This window comes from Anomaloglossus baeobatrachus, unplaced genomic scaffold (assembly GCF_048569485.1).
Source record: "Anomaloglossus baeobatrachus isolate aAnoBae1 unplaced genomic scaffold, aAnoBae1.hap1 Scaffold_892, whole genome shotgun sequence".
In the NCBI taxonomy this organism is placed as follows: domain Eukaryota; kingdom Metazoa; phylum Chordata; class Amphibia; order Anura; family Aromobatidae; genus Anomaloglossus; species Anomaloglossus baeobatrachus.
Window position 1 is genome coordinate 41,528 of NW_027445286.1, and position 17,091 is coordinate 58,618.

A 17,091-nucleotide genomic window follows, 5' to 3' on the forward strand; every position below is an offset into this window, starting at 1 on the left:
AAACCCACGCCTACACAAGACATTTTGTCACCCAAGCCAACCCTTGAAAAGGCTGCTTTGCAGAGCAAAAACAAGAAGAATGGTGCGTTTTGCAGCCGCCGCCCACTGCAATGAATCTGAATAACTCCTCCTTTAGGGCGCAAGCAACTCCCCTCCCCCTTGCAGTCTTTCCAATTCACGATACAAAAAGACGGACAGGACAGGTTGCCTGACTTTCCGTCACTGCCACCCTTTGCCATCCTTACCCGTAGAAAGCCCTTTCATCATCCCCAAACCCTAATCTTTTCCCTTTCCTTCCCAGCCCCCAAACCCTGCCCTCTGTACCTTTCTCACCACCCGCTTCCCTTCTCCTGTCATCCCCCTACCACCCGGGAAAAAAAGAGATTGCCCCCTCCTTCCACTAGCCCACCCTCCCACCCAAAGAACAACTTCTTCTGCGCAGCTTGTTTTCTAGGCAGCAGCGCTATTGTGATGTCATCGGGGGGCATTGTGACAAGCCGCCAGTGTTCCGTCTCTTCATGTTGTGCACAGTTCAAACGGAAAATACATCAACAGGCAGACTACAGAAAAGCTTACTATCAAAGGTTAGAGGGGGGCTTTCTCAGAGGGCTTTTTACAGTTTTTCTATTCCCAATTAGCCGTTTAAGTGTACTTATTGAAAGTAGTAATTCTTTCATAGGCCGCCCTTTCTTAGTATTTGACGTTCCTTATATTGCGGTATGAGGCTTCGCAGTAGGTTGCAAACATTCATCACCCATGACTGTCCCCAATTGAGCTCAGAAGCTCAATGTCTATCATGACCTCTCTTTTAGAATGTCCAAGAGCAAGCAAACTATTCCTCCAGGAGAGGGCGCCAACAGACTACTAAAGAGATCATCATTACTCAAAGAAAACCCCAAAAACCAATGCATGATAGGAATAAACAGGTAACTTTCTTTGGAGTGGAAGCGGAGAGATCGCACCAGATGCCAATTCTAGATCTTATCACACCTGTGGTCACTGCAGCAGCAGGTGAATCCACTTTGTCCAAAAGGGATCTATTCCATTCAATTGCAAATGATCTAGATAAGACAGAGAACTGCAGCACGGGGACATAGCCGAGTTGGTCAGGTTGAGTGGTGATGAGTTTGCTATTTGGATGAATAAAGAAAGTCAAAAGTGTGAAAGATAAAAAACAAAAGGAGGAAGTGTGAAAAGTGAATGGGCCAAATTGAGGTGCATATGAAGACGTATGCTTTCTTCCAATTCATTAAATCGGGCTAATATGAATCAGGTGAATTGAGTTCTGCTTTTGGAAACTGGGTTAAGAAGGGGTGCACCGTTCCTGGAGGTACTGCAATACCAGGTCAATGCGTGGAGTGGACAGAGCAAGCTCTTTTTCCATCTCCCTGTTCTAAAAATCCATTTAATATATGGTCCCCAGATAGGGGACGTATCAGATATTAAACTGATAAGAACAGATACTACACTTGATCTTAGCCAAAAGGCCGAGAAGCGATAACCAGAATTGGTTTGGGCCTCGAGTGGCACCCTGGCCTATGCCGGACACATCTTAGGGAGAGAGAGCGAGAGGGAGACAAACCCACGCCTACACAAGACATTTTGTCACCCAAGCCAACCCTTGAAAAGGCTGCTTTGCAGAGCAAAAACAAGAAGAATGGTGCGTTTTGCAGCCGCCGCCCACTGCAATGAATCTGAATAACTCCTCCTTTAGGGCGCAAGCAACTCCCCTCCCCCTTGCAGTCTTTCCAATTCACGATACAAAAAGACGGACAGGACAGGTTGCCTGACTTTCCGTCACTGCCACCCTTTGCCATCCTTACCCGTAGAAAGCCCTTTCATCATCCCCAAACCCTAATCTTTTCCCTTTCCTTCCCAGCCCCCAAACCCTGCCCTCTGTACCTTTCTCACCACCCGCTTCCCTTCTCCTGTCATCCCCCTACCACCCGGGAAAAAAAGAGATTGCCCCCTCCTTCCACTAGCCCACCCTCCCACCCAAAGAACAACTTCTTCTGCGCAGCTTGTTTTCTAGGCAGCAGCGCTATTGTGATGTCATCGGGGGGCATTGTGACAAGCCGCCAGTGTTCCGTCTCTTCATGTTGTGCACAGTTCAAACGGAAAATACATCAACAGGCAGACTACAGAAAAGCTTACTATCAAAGGTTAGAGGGGGGCTTTCTCAGAGGGCTTTTTACAGTTTTTCTATTCCCAATTAGCCGTTTAAGTGTACTTATTGAAAGTAGTAATTCTTTCATAGGCCGCCCTTTCTTAGTATTTGACGTTCCTTATATTGCGGTATGAGGCTTCGCAGTAGGTTGCAAACATTCATCACCCATGACTGTCCCCAATTGAGCTCAGAAGCTCAATGTCTATCATGACCTCTCTTTTAGAATGTCCAAGAGCAAGCAAACTATTCCTCCAGGAGAGGGCGCCAACAGACTACTAAAGAGATCATCATTACTCAAAGAAAACCCCAAAAACCAATGCATGATAGGAATAAACAGGTAACTTTCTTTGGAGTGGAAGCGGAGAGATCGCACCAGATGCCAATTCTAGATCTTATCACACCTGTGGTCACTGCAGCAGCAGGTGAATCCACTTTGTCCAAAAGGGATCTATTCCATTCAATTGCAAATGATCTAGATAAGACAGAGAACTGCAGCACGGGGACATAGCCGAGTTGGTCAGGTTGAGTGGTGATGAGTTTGCTATTTGGATGAATAAAGAAAGTCAAAAGTGTGAAAGATAAAAAACAAAAGGAGGAAGTGTGAAAAGTGAATGGGCCAAATTGAGGTGCATATGAAGACGTATGCTTTCTTCCAATTCATTAAATCGGGCTAATATGAATCAGGTGAATTGAGTTCTGCTTTTGGAAACTGGGTTAAGAAGGGGTGCACCGTTCCTGGAGGTACTGCAATACCAGGTCAATGCGTGGAGTGGACAGAGCAAGCTCTTTTTCCATCTCCCTGTTCTAAAAATCCATTTAATATATGGTCCCCAGATAGGGGACGTATCAGATATTAAACTGATAAGAACAGATTTTGATTTAATGAAGCTTTCCAAAGCACCACAAAAAATGCATGACCGAAGTCACACCAAAAACAGTGCAAAGGCTAGGATTCGTGTGGACCCCACCGTGAGGAGAGGGTCCCCAAAAATCAACCCAGTCCCTCCGAGCCAGAAGGCCACAGCAAGGGTCAGGGATCTTCGGTGCTCCCCCAAGCCGAAGCCTGGTTGAGCCTTGTCGTTGCTCCCAGCGTCCACCCAGGCATCTTACCCAAGTGGAGTAGAGAGCTACTAGTTGTTGGTTTCGCAGCCGAAACTGCCCGGACCGTCAACCGGTGTTGGTTTCTCAGCCCAAGGCTAACCGGACCTCCAACCGGGTGTTGGTTTCTCAGCCGAAGCTGACCCAGACCTCCAACCGGGTGTTGGTTTCTCAGCCGAAGCTGACCCGGACCTCCAACCGGGTGTTAGTTTCTCAGCCCAAAGCTGACCAGACCTCCGACCGGGATTATAAAAATTTCCCTTCCTAGCCAGAAGGCCGGGATAGGGTAATATGCTCAAAAAGTATGAAAAGGCAAGGTACGGTGTGCTACAGAGCCCAAGGCTTGCCGGGGTCCCAAGCCAGCAAGCTCAGACTCACTCCAGGGTCGTCAGTCCTGGGGCACGTTGTACCATAGCCCCCCACCCTTACTCAGTCTAATAGCCTTGATCCTGGTAGGGCCATGTTTTCTTCTAGATGAATATACTATCCACCCAGAGTACTAGCAAGCGCAACCTTCCAGTGTGCATTGTATCATTGTACTAAGGTGGCCTGGAGCTTAAACCACCTCTTCGAACAACACTACACATGATCTTAGCCAAAAGGCCGAGAAGCGATAACCAGAATTGGTTTGGGCCTCGAGTGGCACCCTGGCCTATGCCGGACACATCTTAGGGAGAGAGAGCGAGAGGGAGACAAACCCACGCCTACACAAGACATTTTGTCACCCAAGCCAACCCTTGAAAAGGCTGCTTTGCAGAGCAAAAACAAGAAGAATGGTGCGTTTTGCAGCCGCCGCCCACTGCAATGAATCTGAATAACTCCTCCTTTAGGGCGCAAGCAACTCCCCTCCCCCTTGCAGTCTTTCCAATTCACGATACAAAAAGACGGACAGGACAGGTTGCCTGACTTTCCGTCACTGCCACCCTTTGCCATCCTTACCCGTAGAAAGCCCTTTCATCATCCCCAAACCCTAATCTTTTCCCTTTCCTTCCCAGCCCCCAAACCCTGCCCTCTGTACCTTTCTCACCACCCGCTTCCCTTCTCCTGTCATCCCCCTACCACCCGGGAAAAAAAGAGATTGCCCCCTCCTTCCACTAGCCCACCCTCCCACCCAAAGAACAACTTCTTCTGCGCAGCTTGTTTTCTAGGCAGCAGCGCTATTGTGATGTCATCGGGGGGCATTGTGACAAGCCGCCAGTGTTCCGTCTCTTCATGTTGTGCACAGTTCAAACGGAAAATACATCAACAGGCAGACTACAGAAAAGCTTACTATCAAAGGTTAGAGGGGGGCTTTCTCAGAGGGCTTTTTACAGTTTTTCTATTCCCAATTAGCCGTTTAAGTGTACTTATTGAAAGTAGTAATTCTTTCATAGGCCGCCCTTTCTTAGTATTTGACGTTCCTTATATTGCGGTATGAGGCTTCGCAGTAGGTTGCAAACATTCATCACCCATGACTGTCCCCAATTGAGCTCAGAAGCTCAATGTCTATCATGACCTCTCTTTTAGAATGTCCAAGAGCAAGCAAACTATTCCTCCAGGAGAGGGCGCCAACAGACTACTAAAGAGATCATCATTACTCAAAGAAAACCCCAAAAACCAATGCATGATAGGAATAAACAGGTAACTTTCTTTGGAGTGGAAGCGGAGAGATCGCACCAGATGCCAATTCTAGATCTTATCACACCTGTGGTCACTGCAGCAGCAGGTGAATCCACTTTGTCCAAAAGGGATCTATTCCATTCAATTGCAAATGATCTAGATAAGACAGAGAACTGCAGCACGGGGACATAGCCGAGTTGGTCAGGTTGAGTGGTGATGAGTTTGCTATTTGGATGAATAAAGAAAGTCAAAAGTGTGAAAGATAAAAAACAAAAGGAGGAAGTGTGAAAAGTGAATGGGCCAAATTGAGGTGCATATGAAGACGTATGCTTTCTTCCAATTCATTAAATCGGGCTAATATGAATCAGGTGAATTGAGTTCTGCTTTTGGAAACTGGGTTAAGAAGGGGTGCACCGTTCCTGGAGGTACTGCAATACCAGGTCAATGCGTGGAGTGGACAGAGCAAGCTCTTTTTCCATCTCCCTGTTCTAAAAATCCATTTAATATATGGTCCCCAGATAGGGGACGTATCAGATATTAAACTGATAAGAACAGATACTACACTTGATCTTAGCCAAAAGGCCGAGAAGCGATAACCAGAATTGGTTTGGGCCTCGAGTGGCACCCTGGCCTATGCCGGACACATCTTAGGGAGAGAGAGCGAGAGGGAGACAAACCCACGCCTACACAAGACATTTTGTCACCCAAGCCAACCCTTGAAAAGGCTGCTTTGCAGAGCAAAAACAAGAAGAATGGTGCGTTTTGCAGCCGCCGCCCACTGCAATGAATCTGAATAACTCCTCCTTTAGGGTGCAAGCAACTCCCCTCCCCCTTGCAGTCTTTCCAATTCACGATACAAAAAGACGGACAGGACAGGTTGCCTGACTTTCCGTCACTGCCACCCTTTGCCATCCTTACCCGTAGAAAGCCCTTTCATCATCCCCAAACCCTAATCTTTTCCCTTTCCTTCCCAGCCCCCAAACCCTGCCCTCTGTACCTTTCTCACCACCCGCTTCCCTTCTCCTGTCATCCCCCTACCACCCGGGAAAAAAAGAGATTGCCCCCTCCTTCCACTAGCCCACCCTCCCACCCAAAGAACAACTTCTTCTGCGCAGCTTGTTTTCTAGGCAGCAGCGCTATTGTGATGTCATCGGGGGGCATTGTGACAAGCCGCCAGTGTTCCGTCTCTTCATGTTGTGCACAGTTCAAACGGAAAATACATCAACAGGCAGACTACAGAAAAGCTTACTATCAAAGGTTAGAGGGGGGCTTTCTCAGAGGGCTTTTTACAGTTTTTCTATTCCCAATTAGCCGTTTAAGTGTACTTATTGAAAGTAGTAATTCTTTCATAGGCCGCCCTTTCTTAGTATTTGACGTTCCTTATATTGCGGTATGAGGCTTCGCAGTAGGTTGCAAACATTCATCACCCATGACTGTCCCCAATTGAGCTCAGAAGCTCAATGTCTATCATGACCTCTCTTTTAGAATGTCCAAGAGCAAGCAAACTATTCCTCCAGGAGAGGGCGCCAACAGACTACTAAAGAGATCATCATTACTCAAAGAAAACCCCAAAAACCAATGCATGATAGGAATAAACAGGTAACTTTCTTTGGAGTGGAAGCGGAGAGATCGCACCAGATGCCAATTCTAGATCTTATCACACCTGTGGTCACTGCAGCAGCAGGTGAATCCACTTTGTCCAAAAGGGATCTATTCCATTCAATTGCAAATGATCTAGATAAGACAGAGAACTGCAGCACGGGGACATAGCCGAGTTGGTCAGGTTGAGTGGTGATGAGTTTGCTATTTGGATGAATAAAGAAAGTCAAAAGTGTGAAAGATAAAAAACAAAAGGAGGAAGTGTGAAAAGTGAATGGGCCAAATTGAGGTGCATATGAAGACGTATGCTTTCTTCCAATTCATTAAATCGGGCTAATATGAATCAGGTGAATTGAGTTCTGCTTTTGGAAACTGGGTTAAGAAGGGGTGCACCGTTCCTGGAGGTACTGCAATACCAGGTCAATGCGTGGAGTGGACAGAGCAAGCTCTTTTTCCATCTCCCTGTTCTAAAAATCCATTTAATATATGGTCCCCAGATAGGGGACGTATCAGATATTAAACTGATAAGAACAGATACTACACTTGATCTTAGCCAAAAGGCCGAGAAGCGATAACCAGAATTGGTTTGGGCCTCGAGTGGCACCCTGGCCTATGCCGGACACATCTTAGGGAGAGAGAGCGAGAGGGAGACAAACCCACGCCTACACAAGACATTTTGTCACCTAAGCCAACCCTTGAAAAGGCTGCTTTGCAGAGCAAAAACAAGAAGAATGGTGCGTTTTGCAGCCGCCGCCCACTGCAATGAATCTGAATAACTCCTCCTTTAGGGCGCAAGCAACTCCCCTCCCCCTTGCAGTCTTTCCAATTCACGATACAAAAAGACGGACAGGACAGGTTGCCTGACTTTCCGTCACTGCCACCCTTTGCCATCCTTACCCGTAGAAAGCCCTTTCATCATCCCCAAACCCTAATCTTTTCCCTTTCCTTCCCAGCCCCCAAACCCTGCCCTCTGTACCTTTCTCACCACCCGCTTCCCTTCTCCTGTCATCCCCCTACCACCCGGGAAAAAAAGAGATTGCCCCCTCCTTCCACTAGCCCACCCTCCCACCCAAAGAACAACTTCTTCTGCGCAGCTTGTTTTCTAGGCAGCAGCGCTATTGTGATGTCATCGGGGGGCATTGTGACAAGCCGCCAGTGTTCCGTCTCTTCATGTTGTGCACAGTTCAAACGGAAAATACATCAACAGGCAGACTACAGAAAAGCTTACTATCAAAGGTTAGAGGGGGGCTTTCTCAGAGGGCTTTTTACAGTTTTTCTATTCCCAATTAGCCGTTTAAGTGTACTTATTGAAAGTAGTAATTCTTTCATAGGCCGCCCTTTCTTAGTATTTGACGTTCCTTATATTGCGGTATGAGGCTTCGCAGTAGGTTGCAAACATTCATCACCCATGACTGTCCCCAATTGAGCTCAGAAGCTCAATGTCTATCATGACCTCTCTTTTAGAATGTCCAAGAGCAAGCAAACTATTCCTCCAGGAGAGGGCGCCAACAGACTACTAAAGAGATCATCATTACTCAAAGAAAACCCCAAAAACCAATGCATGATAGGAATAAACAGGTAACTTTCTTTGGAGTGGAAGCGGAGAGATCGCACCAGATGCCAATTCTAGATCTTATCACACCTGTGGTCACTGCAGCAGCAGGTGAATCCACTTTGTCCAAAAGGGATCTATTCCATTCAATTGCAAATGATCTAGATAAGACAGAGAACTGCAGCACGGGGACATAGCCGAGTTGGTCAGGTTGAGTGGTGATGAGTTTGCTATTTGGATGAATAAAGAAAGTCAAAAGTGTGAAAGATAAAAAACAAAAGGAGGAAGTGTGAAAAGTGAATGGGCCAAATTGAGGTGCATATGAAGACGTATGCTTTCTTCCAATTCATTAAATCGGGCTAATATGAATCAGGTGAATTGAGTTCTGCTTTTGGAAACTGGGTTAAGAAGGGGTGCACCGTTCCTGGAGGTACTGCAATACCAGGTCAATGCGTGGAGTGGACAGAGCAAGCTCTTTTTCCATCTCCCTGTTCTAAAAATCCATTTAATATATGGTCCCCAGATAGGGGACGTATCAGATATTAAACTGATAAGAACAGATACTACACTTGATCTTAGCCAAAAGGCCGAGAAGCGATAACCAGAATTGGTTTGGGCCTCGAGTGGCACCCTGGCCTATGCCGGACACATCTTAGGGAGAGAGAGCGAGAGGGAGACAAACCCACGCCTACACAAGACATTTTGTCACCCAAGCCAACCCTTGAAAAGGCTGCTTTGCAGAGCAAAAACAAGAAGAATGGTGCGTTTTGCAGCCGCCGCCCACTGCAATGAATCTGAATAACTCCTCCTTTAGGGCGCAAGCAACTCCCCTCCCCCTTGCAGTCTTTCCAATTCACGATACAAAAAGACGGACAGGACAGGTTGCCTGACTTTCCGTCACTGCCACCCTTTGCCATCCTTACCCGTAGAAAGCCCTTTCATCATCCCCAAACCCTAATCTTTTCCCTTTCCTTCCCAGCCCCCAAACCCTGCCCTCTGTACCTTTCTCACCACCCGCTTCCCTTCTCCTGTCATCCCCCTACCACCCGGGAAAAAAAGAGATTGCCCCCTCCTTCCACTAGCCCACCCTCCCACCCAAAGAACAACTTCTTCTGCGCAGCTTGTTTTCTAGGCAGCAGCGCTATTGTGATGTCATCGGGGGGCATTGTGACAAGCCGCCAGTGTTCCGTCTCTTCATGTTGTGCACAGTTCAAACGGAAAATACATCAACAGGCAGACTACAGAAAAGCTTACTATCAAAGGTTAGAGGGGGGCTTTCTCAGAGGGCTTTTTACAGTTTTTCTATTCCCAATTAGCCGTTTAAGTGTACTTATTGAAAGTAGTAATTCTTTCATAGGCCGCCCTTTCTTAGTATTTGACGTTCCTTATATTGCGGTATGAGGCTTCGCAGTAGGTTGCAAACATTCATCACCCATGACTGTCCCCAATTGAGCTCAGAAGCTCAATGTCTATCATGACCTCTCTTTTAGAATGTCCAAGAGCAAGCAAACTATTCCTCCAGGAGAGGGCGCCAACAGACTACTAAAGAGATCATCATTACTCAAAGAAAACCCCAAAAACCAATGCATGATAGGAATAAACAGGTAACTTTCTTTGGAGTGGAAGCGGAGAGATCGCACCAGATGCCAATTCTAGATCTTATCACACCTGTGGTCACTGCAGCAGCAGGTGAATCCACTTTGTCCAAAAGGGATCTATTCCATTCAATTGCAAATGATCTAGATAAGACAGAGAACTGCAGCACGGGGACATAGCCGAGTTGGTCAGGTTGAGTGGTGATGAGTTTGCTATTTGGATGAATAAAGAAAGTCAAAAGTGTGAAAGATAAAAAACAAAAGGAGGAAGTGTGAAAAGTGAATGGGCCAAATTGAGGTGCATATGAAGACGTATGCTTTCTTCCAATTCATTAAATCGGGCTAATATGAATCAGGTGAATTGAGTTCTGCTTTTGGAAACTGGGTTAAGAAGGGGTGCACCGTTCCTGGAGGTACTGCAATACCAGGTCAATGCGTGGAGTGGACAGAGCAAGCTCTTTTTCCATCTCCCTGTTCTAAAAATCCATTTAATATATGGTCCCCAGATAGGGGACGTATCAGATATTAAACTGATAAGAACAGATACTACACTTGATCTTAGCCAAAAGGCCGAGAAGCGATAACCAGAATTGGTTTGGGCCTCGAGTGGCACCCTGGCCTATGCCGGACACATCTTAGGGAGAGAGAGCGAGAGGGAGACAAACCCACGCCTACACAAGACATTTTGTCACCCAAGCCAACCCTTGAAAAGGCTGCTTTGCAGAGCAAAAACAAGAAGAATGGTGCGTTTTGCAGCCGCCGCCCACTGCAATGAATCTGAATAACTCCTCCTTTAGGGCGCAAGCAACTCCCCTCCCCCTTGCAGTCTTTCCAATTCACGATACAAAAAGACGGACAGGACAGGTTGCCTGACTTTCCGTCACTGCCACCCTTTGCCATCCTTACCCGTAGAAAGCCCTTTCATCATCCCCAAACCCTAATCTTTTCCCTTTCCTTCCCAGCCCCCAAACCCTGCCCTCTGTACCTTTCTCACCACCCGCTTCCCTTCTCCTGTCATCCCCCTACCACCCGGGAAAAAAAGAGATTGCCCCCTCCTTCCACTAGCCCACCCTCCCACCCAAAGAACAACTTCTTCTGCGCAGCTTGTTTTCTAGGCAGCAGCGCTATTGTGATGTCATCGGGGGGCATTGTGACAAGCCGCCAGTGTTCCGTCTCTTCATGTTGTGCACAGTTCAAACGGAAAATACATCAACAGGCAGACTACAGAAAAGCTTACTATCAAAGGTTAGAGGGGGGCTTTCTCAGAGGGCTTTTTACAGTTTTTCTATTCCCAATTAGCCGTTTAAGTGTACTTATTGAAAGTAGTAATTCTTTCATAGGCCGCCCTTTCTTAGTATTTGACGTTCCTTATATTGCGGTATGAGGCTTCGCAGTAGGTTGCAAACATTCATCACCCATGACTGTCCCCAATTGAGCTCAGAAGCTCAATGTCTATCATGACCTCTCTTTTAGAATGTCCAAGAGCAAGCAAACTATTCCTCCAGGAGAGGGCGCCAACAGACTACTAAAGAGATCATCATTACTCAAAGAAAACCCCAAAAACCAATGCATGATAGGAATAAACAGGTAACTTTCTTTGGAGTGGAAGCGGAGAGATCGCACCAGATGCCAATTCTAGATCTTATCACACCTGTGGTCACTGCAGCAGCAGGTGAATCCACTTTGTCCAAAAGGGATCTATTCCATTCAATTGCAAATGATCTAGATAAGACAGAGAACTGCAGCACGGGGACATAGCCGAGTTGGTCAGGTTGAGTGGTGATGAGTTTGCTATTTGGATGAATAAAGAAAGTCAAAAGTGTGAAAGATAAAAAACAAAAGGAGGAAGTGTGAAAAGTGAATGGGCCAAATTGAGGTGCATATGAAGACGTATGCTTTCTTCCAATTCATTAAATCGGGCTAATATGAATCAGGTGAATTGAGTTCTGCTTTTGGAAACTGGGTTAAGAAGGGGTGCACCGTTCCTGGAGGTACTGCAATACCAGGTCAATGCGTGGAGTGGACAGAGCAAGCTCTTTTTCCATCTCCCTGTTCTAAAAATCCATTTAATATATGGTCCCCAGATAGGGGACGTATCAGATATTAAACTGATAAGAACAGATACTACACTTGATCTTAGCCAAAAGGCCGAGAAGCGATAACCAGAATTGGTTTGGGCCTCGAGTGGCACCCTGGCCTATGCCGGACACATCTTAGGGAGAGAGAGCGAGAGGGAGACAAACCCACGCCTACACAAGACATTTTGTCACCCAAGCCAACCCTTGAAAAGGCTGCTTTGCAGAGCAAAAACAAGAAGAATGGTGCGTTTTGCAGCCGCCGCCCACTGCAATGAATCTGAATAACTCCTCCTTTAGGGCGCAAGCAACTCCCCTCCCCCTTGCAGTCTTTCTAATTCACGATACAAAAAGACGGACAGGACAGGTTGCCTGACTTTCCGTCACTGCCACCCTTTGCCATCCTTACCCGTAGAAAGCCCTTTCATCATCCCCAAACCCTAATCTTTTCCCTTTCCTTCCCAGCCCCCAAACCCTGCCCTCTGTACCTTTCTCACCACCCGCTTCCCTTCTCCTGTCATCCCCCTACCACCCGGGAAAAAAAGAGATTGCCCCCTCCTTCCACTAGCCCACCCTCCCACCCAAAGAACAACTTCTTCTGCGCAGCTTGTTTTCTAGGCAGCAGCGCTATTGTGATGTCATCGGGGGGCATTGTGACAAGCCGCCAGTGTTCCGTCTCTTCATGTTGTGCACAGTTCAAACGGAAAATACATCAACAGGCAGACTACAGAAAAGCTTACTATCAAAGGTTAGAGGGGGGCTTTCTCAGAGGGCTTTTTACAGTTTTTCTATTCCCAATTAGCCGTTTAAGTGTACTTATTGAAAGTAGTAATTCTTTCATAGGCCGCCCTTTCTTAGTATTTGACGTTCCTTATATTGCGGTATGAGGCTTCGCAGTAGGTTGCAAACATTCATCACCCATGACTGTCCCCAATTGAGCTCAGAAGCTCAATGTCTATCATGACCTCTCTTTTAGAATGTCCAAGAGCAAGCAAACTATTCCTCCAGGAGAGGGCGCCAACAGACTACTAAAGAGATCATCATTACTCAAAGAAAACCCCAAAAACCAATGCATGATAGGAATAAACAGGTAACTTTCTTTGGAGTGGAAGCGGAGAGATCGCACCAGATGCCAATTCTAGATCTTATCACACCTGTGGTCACTGCAGCAGCAGGTGAATCCACTTTGTCCAAAAGGGATCTATTCCATTCAATTGCAAATGATCTAGATAAGACAGAGAACTGCAGCACGGGGACATAGCCGAGTTGGTCAGGTTGAGTGGTGATGAGTTTGCTATTTGGATGAATAAAGAAAGTCAAAAGTGTGAAAGATAAAAAACAAAAGGAGGAAGTGTGAAAAGTGAATGGGCCAAATTGAGGTGCATATGAAGACGTATGCTTTCTTCCAATTCATTAAATCGGGCTAATATGAATCAGGTGAATTGAGTTCTGCTTTTGGAAACTGGGTTAAGAAGGGGTGCACCGTTCCTGGAGGTACTGCAATACCAGGTCAATGCGTGGAGTGGACAGAGCAAGCTCTTTTTCCATCTCCCTGTTCTAAAAATCCATTTAATATATGGTCCCCAGATAGGGGACGTATCAGATATTAAACTGATAAGAACAGATACTACACTTGATCTTAGCCAAAAGGCCGAGAAGCGATAACCAGAATTGGTTTGGGCCTCGAGTGGCACCCTGGCCTATGCCGGACACATCTTAGGGAGAGAGAGCGAGAGGGAGACAAACCCACGCCTACACAAGACATTTTGTCACCCAAGCCAACCCTTGAAAAGGCTGCTTTGCAGAGCAAAAACAAGAAGAATGGTGCGTTTTGCAGCCGCCGCCCACTGCAATGAATCTGAATAACTCCTCCTTTAGGGCGCAAGCAACTCCCCTCCCCCTTGCAGTCTTTCCAATTCACGATACAAAAAGACGGACAGGACAGGTTGCCTGACTTTCCGTCACTGCCACCCTTTGCCATCCTTACCCGTAGAAAGCCCTTTCATCATCCCCAAACCCTAATCTTTTCCCTTTCCTTCCCAGCCCCCAAACCCTGCCCTCTGTACCTTTCTCACCACCCGCTTCCCTTCTCCTGTCATCCCCCTACCACCCGGGAAAAAAAGAGATTGCCCCCTCCTTCCACTAGCCCACCCTCCCACCCAAAGAACAACTTCTTCTGCGCAGCTTGTTTTCTAGGCAGCAGCGCTATTGTGATGTCATCGGGGGGCATTGTGACAAGCCGCCAGTGTTCCGTCTCTTCATGTTGTGCACAGTTCAAACGGAAAATACATCAACAGGCAGACTACAGAAAAGCTTACTATCAAAGGTTAGAGGGGGGCTTTCTCAGAGGGCTTTTTACAGTTTTTCTATTCCCAATTAGCCGTTTAAGTGTACTTATTGAAAGTAGTAATTCTTTCATAGGCCGCCCTTTCTTAGTATTTGACGTTCCTTATATTGCGGTATGAGGCTTCGCAGTAGGTTGCAAACATTCATCACCCATGACTGTCCCCAATTGAGCTCAGAAGCTCAATGTCTATCATGACCTCTCTTTTAGAATGTCCAAGAGCAAGCAAACTATTCCTCCAGGAGAGGGCGCCAACAGACTACTAAAGAGATCATCATTACTCAAAGAAAACCCCAAAAACCAATGCATGATAGGAATAAACAGGTAACTTTCTTTGGAGTGGAAGCGGAGAGATCGCACCAGATGCCAATTCTAGATCTTATCACACCTGTGGTCACTGCAGCAGCAGGTGAATCCACTTTGTCCAAAAGGGATCTATTCCATTCAATTGCAAATGATCTAGATAAGACAGAGAACTGCAGCACGGGGACATAGCCGAGTTGGTCAGGTTGAGTGGTGATGAGTTTGCTATTTGGATGAATAAAGAAAGTCAAAAGTGTGAAAGATAAAAAACAAAAGGAGGAAGTGTGAAAAGTGAATGGGCCAAATTGAGGTGCATATGAAGACGTATGCTTTCTTCCAATTCATTAAATCGGGCTAATATGAATCAGGTGAATTGAGTTCTGCTTTTGGAAACTGGGTTAAGAAGGGGTGCACCGTTCCTGGAGGTACTGCAATACCAGGTCAATGCGTGGAGTGGACAGAGCAAGCTCTTTTTCCATCTCCCTGTTCTAAAAATCCATTTAATATATGGTCCCCAGATAGGGGACGTATCAGATATTAAACTGATAAGAACAGATACTACACTTGATCTTAGCCAAAAGGCCGAGAAGCGATAACCAGAATTGGTTTGGGCCTCGAGTGGCACCCTGGCCTATGCCGGACACATCTTAGGGAGAGAGAGCGAGAGGGAGACAAACCCACGCCTACACAAGACATTTTGTCACCCAAGCCAACCCTTGAAAAGGCTGCTTTGCAGAGCAAAAACAAGAAGAATGGTGCGTTTTGCAGCCGCCGCCCACTGCAATGAATCTGAATAACTCCTCCTTTAGGGCGCAAGCAACTCCCCTCCCCCTTGCAGTCTTTCCAATTCACGATACAAAAAGACGGACAGGACAGGTTGCCTGACTTTCCGTCACTGCCACCCTTTGCCATCCTTACCCGTAGAAAGCCCTTTCATCATCCCCAAACCCTAATCTTTTCCCTTTCCTTCCCAGCCCCCAAACCCTGCCCTCTGTACCTTTCTCACCACCCGCTTCCCTTCTCCTGTCATCCCCCTACCACCCGGGAAAAAAAGAGATTGCCCCCTCCTTCCACTAGCCCACCCTCCCACCCAAAGAACAACTTCTTCTGCGCAGCTTGTTTTCTAGGCAGCAGCGCTATTGTGATGTCATCGGGGGGCATTGTGACAAGCCGCCAGTGTTCCGTCTCTTCATGTTGTGCACAGTTCAAACGGAAAATACATCAACAGGCAGACTACAGAAAAGCTTACTATCAAAGGTTAGAGGGGGGCTTTCTCAGAGGGCTTTTTACAGTTTTTCTATTCCCAATTAGCCGTTTAAGTGTACTTATTGAAAGTAGTAATTCTTTCATAGGCCGCCCTTTCTTAGTATTTGACGTTCCTTATATTGCGGTATGAGGCTTCGCAGTAGGTTGCAAACATTCATCACCCATGACTGTCCCCAATTGAGCTCAGAAGCTCAATGTCTATCATGACCTCTCTTTTAGAATGTCCAAGAGCAAGCAAACTATTCCTCCAGGAGAGGACGCCAACAGACTACTAAAGAGATCATCATTACTCAAAGAAAACCCCAAAAACCAATGCATGATAGGAATAAACAGGTAACTTTCTTTGGAGTGGAAGCGGAGAGATCGCACCAGATGCCAATTCTAGATCTTATCACACCTGTGGTCACTGCAGCAGCAGGTGAATCCACTTTGTCCAAAAGGGATCTATTCCATTCAATTGCAAATGATCTAGATAAGACAGAGAACTGCAGCACGGGGACATAGCCGAGTTGGTCAGGTTGAGTGGTGATGAGTTTGCTATTTGGATGAATAAAGAAAGTCAAAAGTGTGAAAGATAAAAAACAAAAGGAGGAAGTGTGAAAAGTGAATGGGCCAAATTGAGGTGCATATGAAGACGTATGCTTTCTTCCAATTCATTAAATCGGGCTAATATGAATCAGGTGAATTGAGTTCTGCTTTTGGAAACTGGGTTAAGAAGGGGTGCACCGTTCCTGGAGGTACTGCAATACCAGGTCAATGCGTGGAGTGGACAGAGCAAGCTCTTTTTCCATCTCCCTGTTCTAAAAATCCATTTAATATATGGTCCCCAGATAGGGGACGTATCAGATATTAAACTGATAAGAACAGATACTACACTTGATCTTAGCCAAAAGGCCGAGAAGCGATAACCAGAATTGGTTTGGGCCTCGAGTGGCACCCTGGCCTATGCCGGACACATCTTAGGGAGAGAGAGCGAGAGGGAGACAAACCCACGCCTACACAAGACATTTTGTCACCCAAGCCAACCCTTGAAAAGGCTGCTTTGCAGAGCAAAAACAAGAAGAATGGTGCGTTTTGCAGCCGCCGCCCACTGCAATGAATCTGAATAACTCCTCCTTTAGGGCGCAAGCAACTCCCCTCCCCCTTGCAGTCTTTCCAATTCACGATACAAAAAGACGGACAGGACAGGTTGCCTGACTTTCCGTCACTGCCACCCTTTGCCATCCTTACCCGTAGAAAGCCCTTTCATCATCCCCAAACCCTAATCTTTTCCCTTTCCTTCCCAGCCCCCAAACCCTGCCCTCTGTACCTTTCTCACCACCCGCTTCCCTTCTCCTGTCATCCCCCTACCACCCGGGAAAAAAAGAGATTGCCCCCTCCTTCCACTAGCCCACCCTCCCACCCAAAGAACAACTTCTTCTGCGCAGCTTGTTTTCTAGGCAGCAGCGCTATTGTGATGTCATCGGGGGGCATTGTGACAAGCCGCCAGTGTT

The 17,091-nt window shown here is 46.8% G+C and overlaps 10 non-coding genes across 10 annotated transcripts; all 10 read right to left on the reverse strand.

The window, feature by feature from the left end:
- Nucleotides 1-1,308: 1,308 nt before the first annotated feature.
- LOC142289083 (U2 spliceosomal RNA) lies at nt 1,309-1,499 on the reverse strand. The gene has a single exon (XR_012749624.1). It is a non-coding gene; the product is annotated as a U2 spliceosomal RNA (small nuclear RNA).
- A 1,387-nt stretch (nt 1,500-2,886) lies between these two features.
- On the reverse strand, nt 2,887-3,082 carry LOC142289099 (U2 spliceosomal RNA). The gene has a single exon (XR_012749639.1). It is a non-coding gene; the product is annotated as a U2 spliceosomal RNA (small nuclear RNA).
- Nucleotides 3,083-5,267: 2,185 nt separating this feature from the next.
- On the reverse strand, nt 5,268-5,458 carry LOC142289084 (U2 spliceosomal RNA). Its single transcript, XR_012749625.1, has one exon. It is a non-coding gene; the product is annotated as a U2 spliceosomal RNA (small nuclear RNA).
- Nucleotides 5,459-6,845: 1,387 nt separating this feature from the next.
- LOC142289085 (U2 spliceosomal RNA) lies at nt 6,846-7,036 on the reverse strand. Its single transcript, XR_012749626.1, has one exon. It is a non-coding gene; the product is annotated as a U2 spliceosomal RNA (small nuclear RNA).
- Nucleotides 7,037-8,423: 1,387 nt separating this feature from the next.
- On the reverse strand, nt 8,424-8,614 carry LOC142289088 (U2 spliceosomal RNA). Its single transcript, XR_012749628.1, has one exon. It is a non-coding gene; the product is annotated as a U2 spliceosomal RNA (small nuclear RNA).
- Nucleotides 8,615-10,001: 1,387 nt separating this feature from the next.
- On the reverse strand, nt 10,002-10,192 carry LOC142289089 (U2 spliceosomal RNA). Its single transcript, XR_012749629.1, has one exon. It is a non-coding gene; the product is annotated as a U2 spliceosomal RNA (small nuclear RNA).
- A 1,387-nt stretch (nt 10,193-11,579) lies between these two features.
- LOC142289090 (U2 spliceosomal RNA) lies at nt 11,580-11,770 on the reverse strand. The gene has a single exon (XR_012749630.1). It is a non-coding gene; the product is annotated as a U2 spliceosomal RNA (small nuclear RNA).
- A 1,387-nt stretch (nt 11,771-13,157) lies between these two features.
- LOC142289091 (U2 spliceosomal RNA) lies at nt 13,158-13,348 on the reverse strand. The gene has a single exon (XR_012749631.1). It is a non-coding gene; the product is annotated as a U2 spliceosomal RNA (small nuclear RNA).
- A 1,387-nt stretch (nt 13,349-14,735) lies between these two features.
- On the reverse strand, nt 14,736-14,926 carry LOC142289092 (U2 spliceosomal RNA). Its single transcript, XR_012749632.1, has one exon. It is a non-coding gene; the product is annotated as a U2 spliceosomal RNA (small nuclear RNA).
- Nucleotides 14,927-16,313: 1,387 nt separating this feature from the next.
- LOC142289093 (U2 spliceosomal RNA) lies at nt 16,314-16,504 on the reverse strand. Its single transcript, XR_012749633.1, has one exon. It is a non-coding gene; the product is annotated as a U2 spliceosomal RNA (small nuclear RNA).
- Between the last annotated feature and the right edge of the window lie 587 nt (nt 16,505-17,091).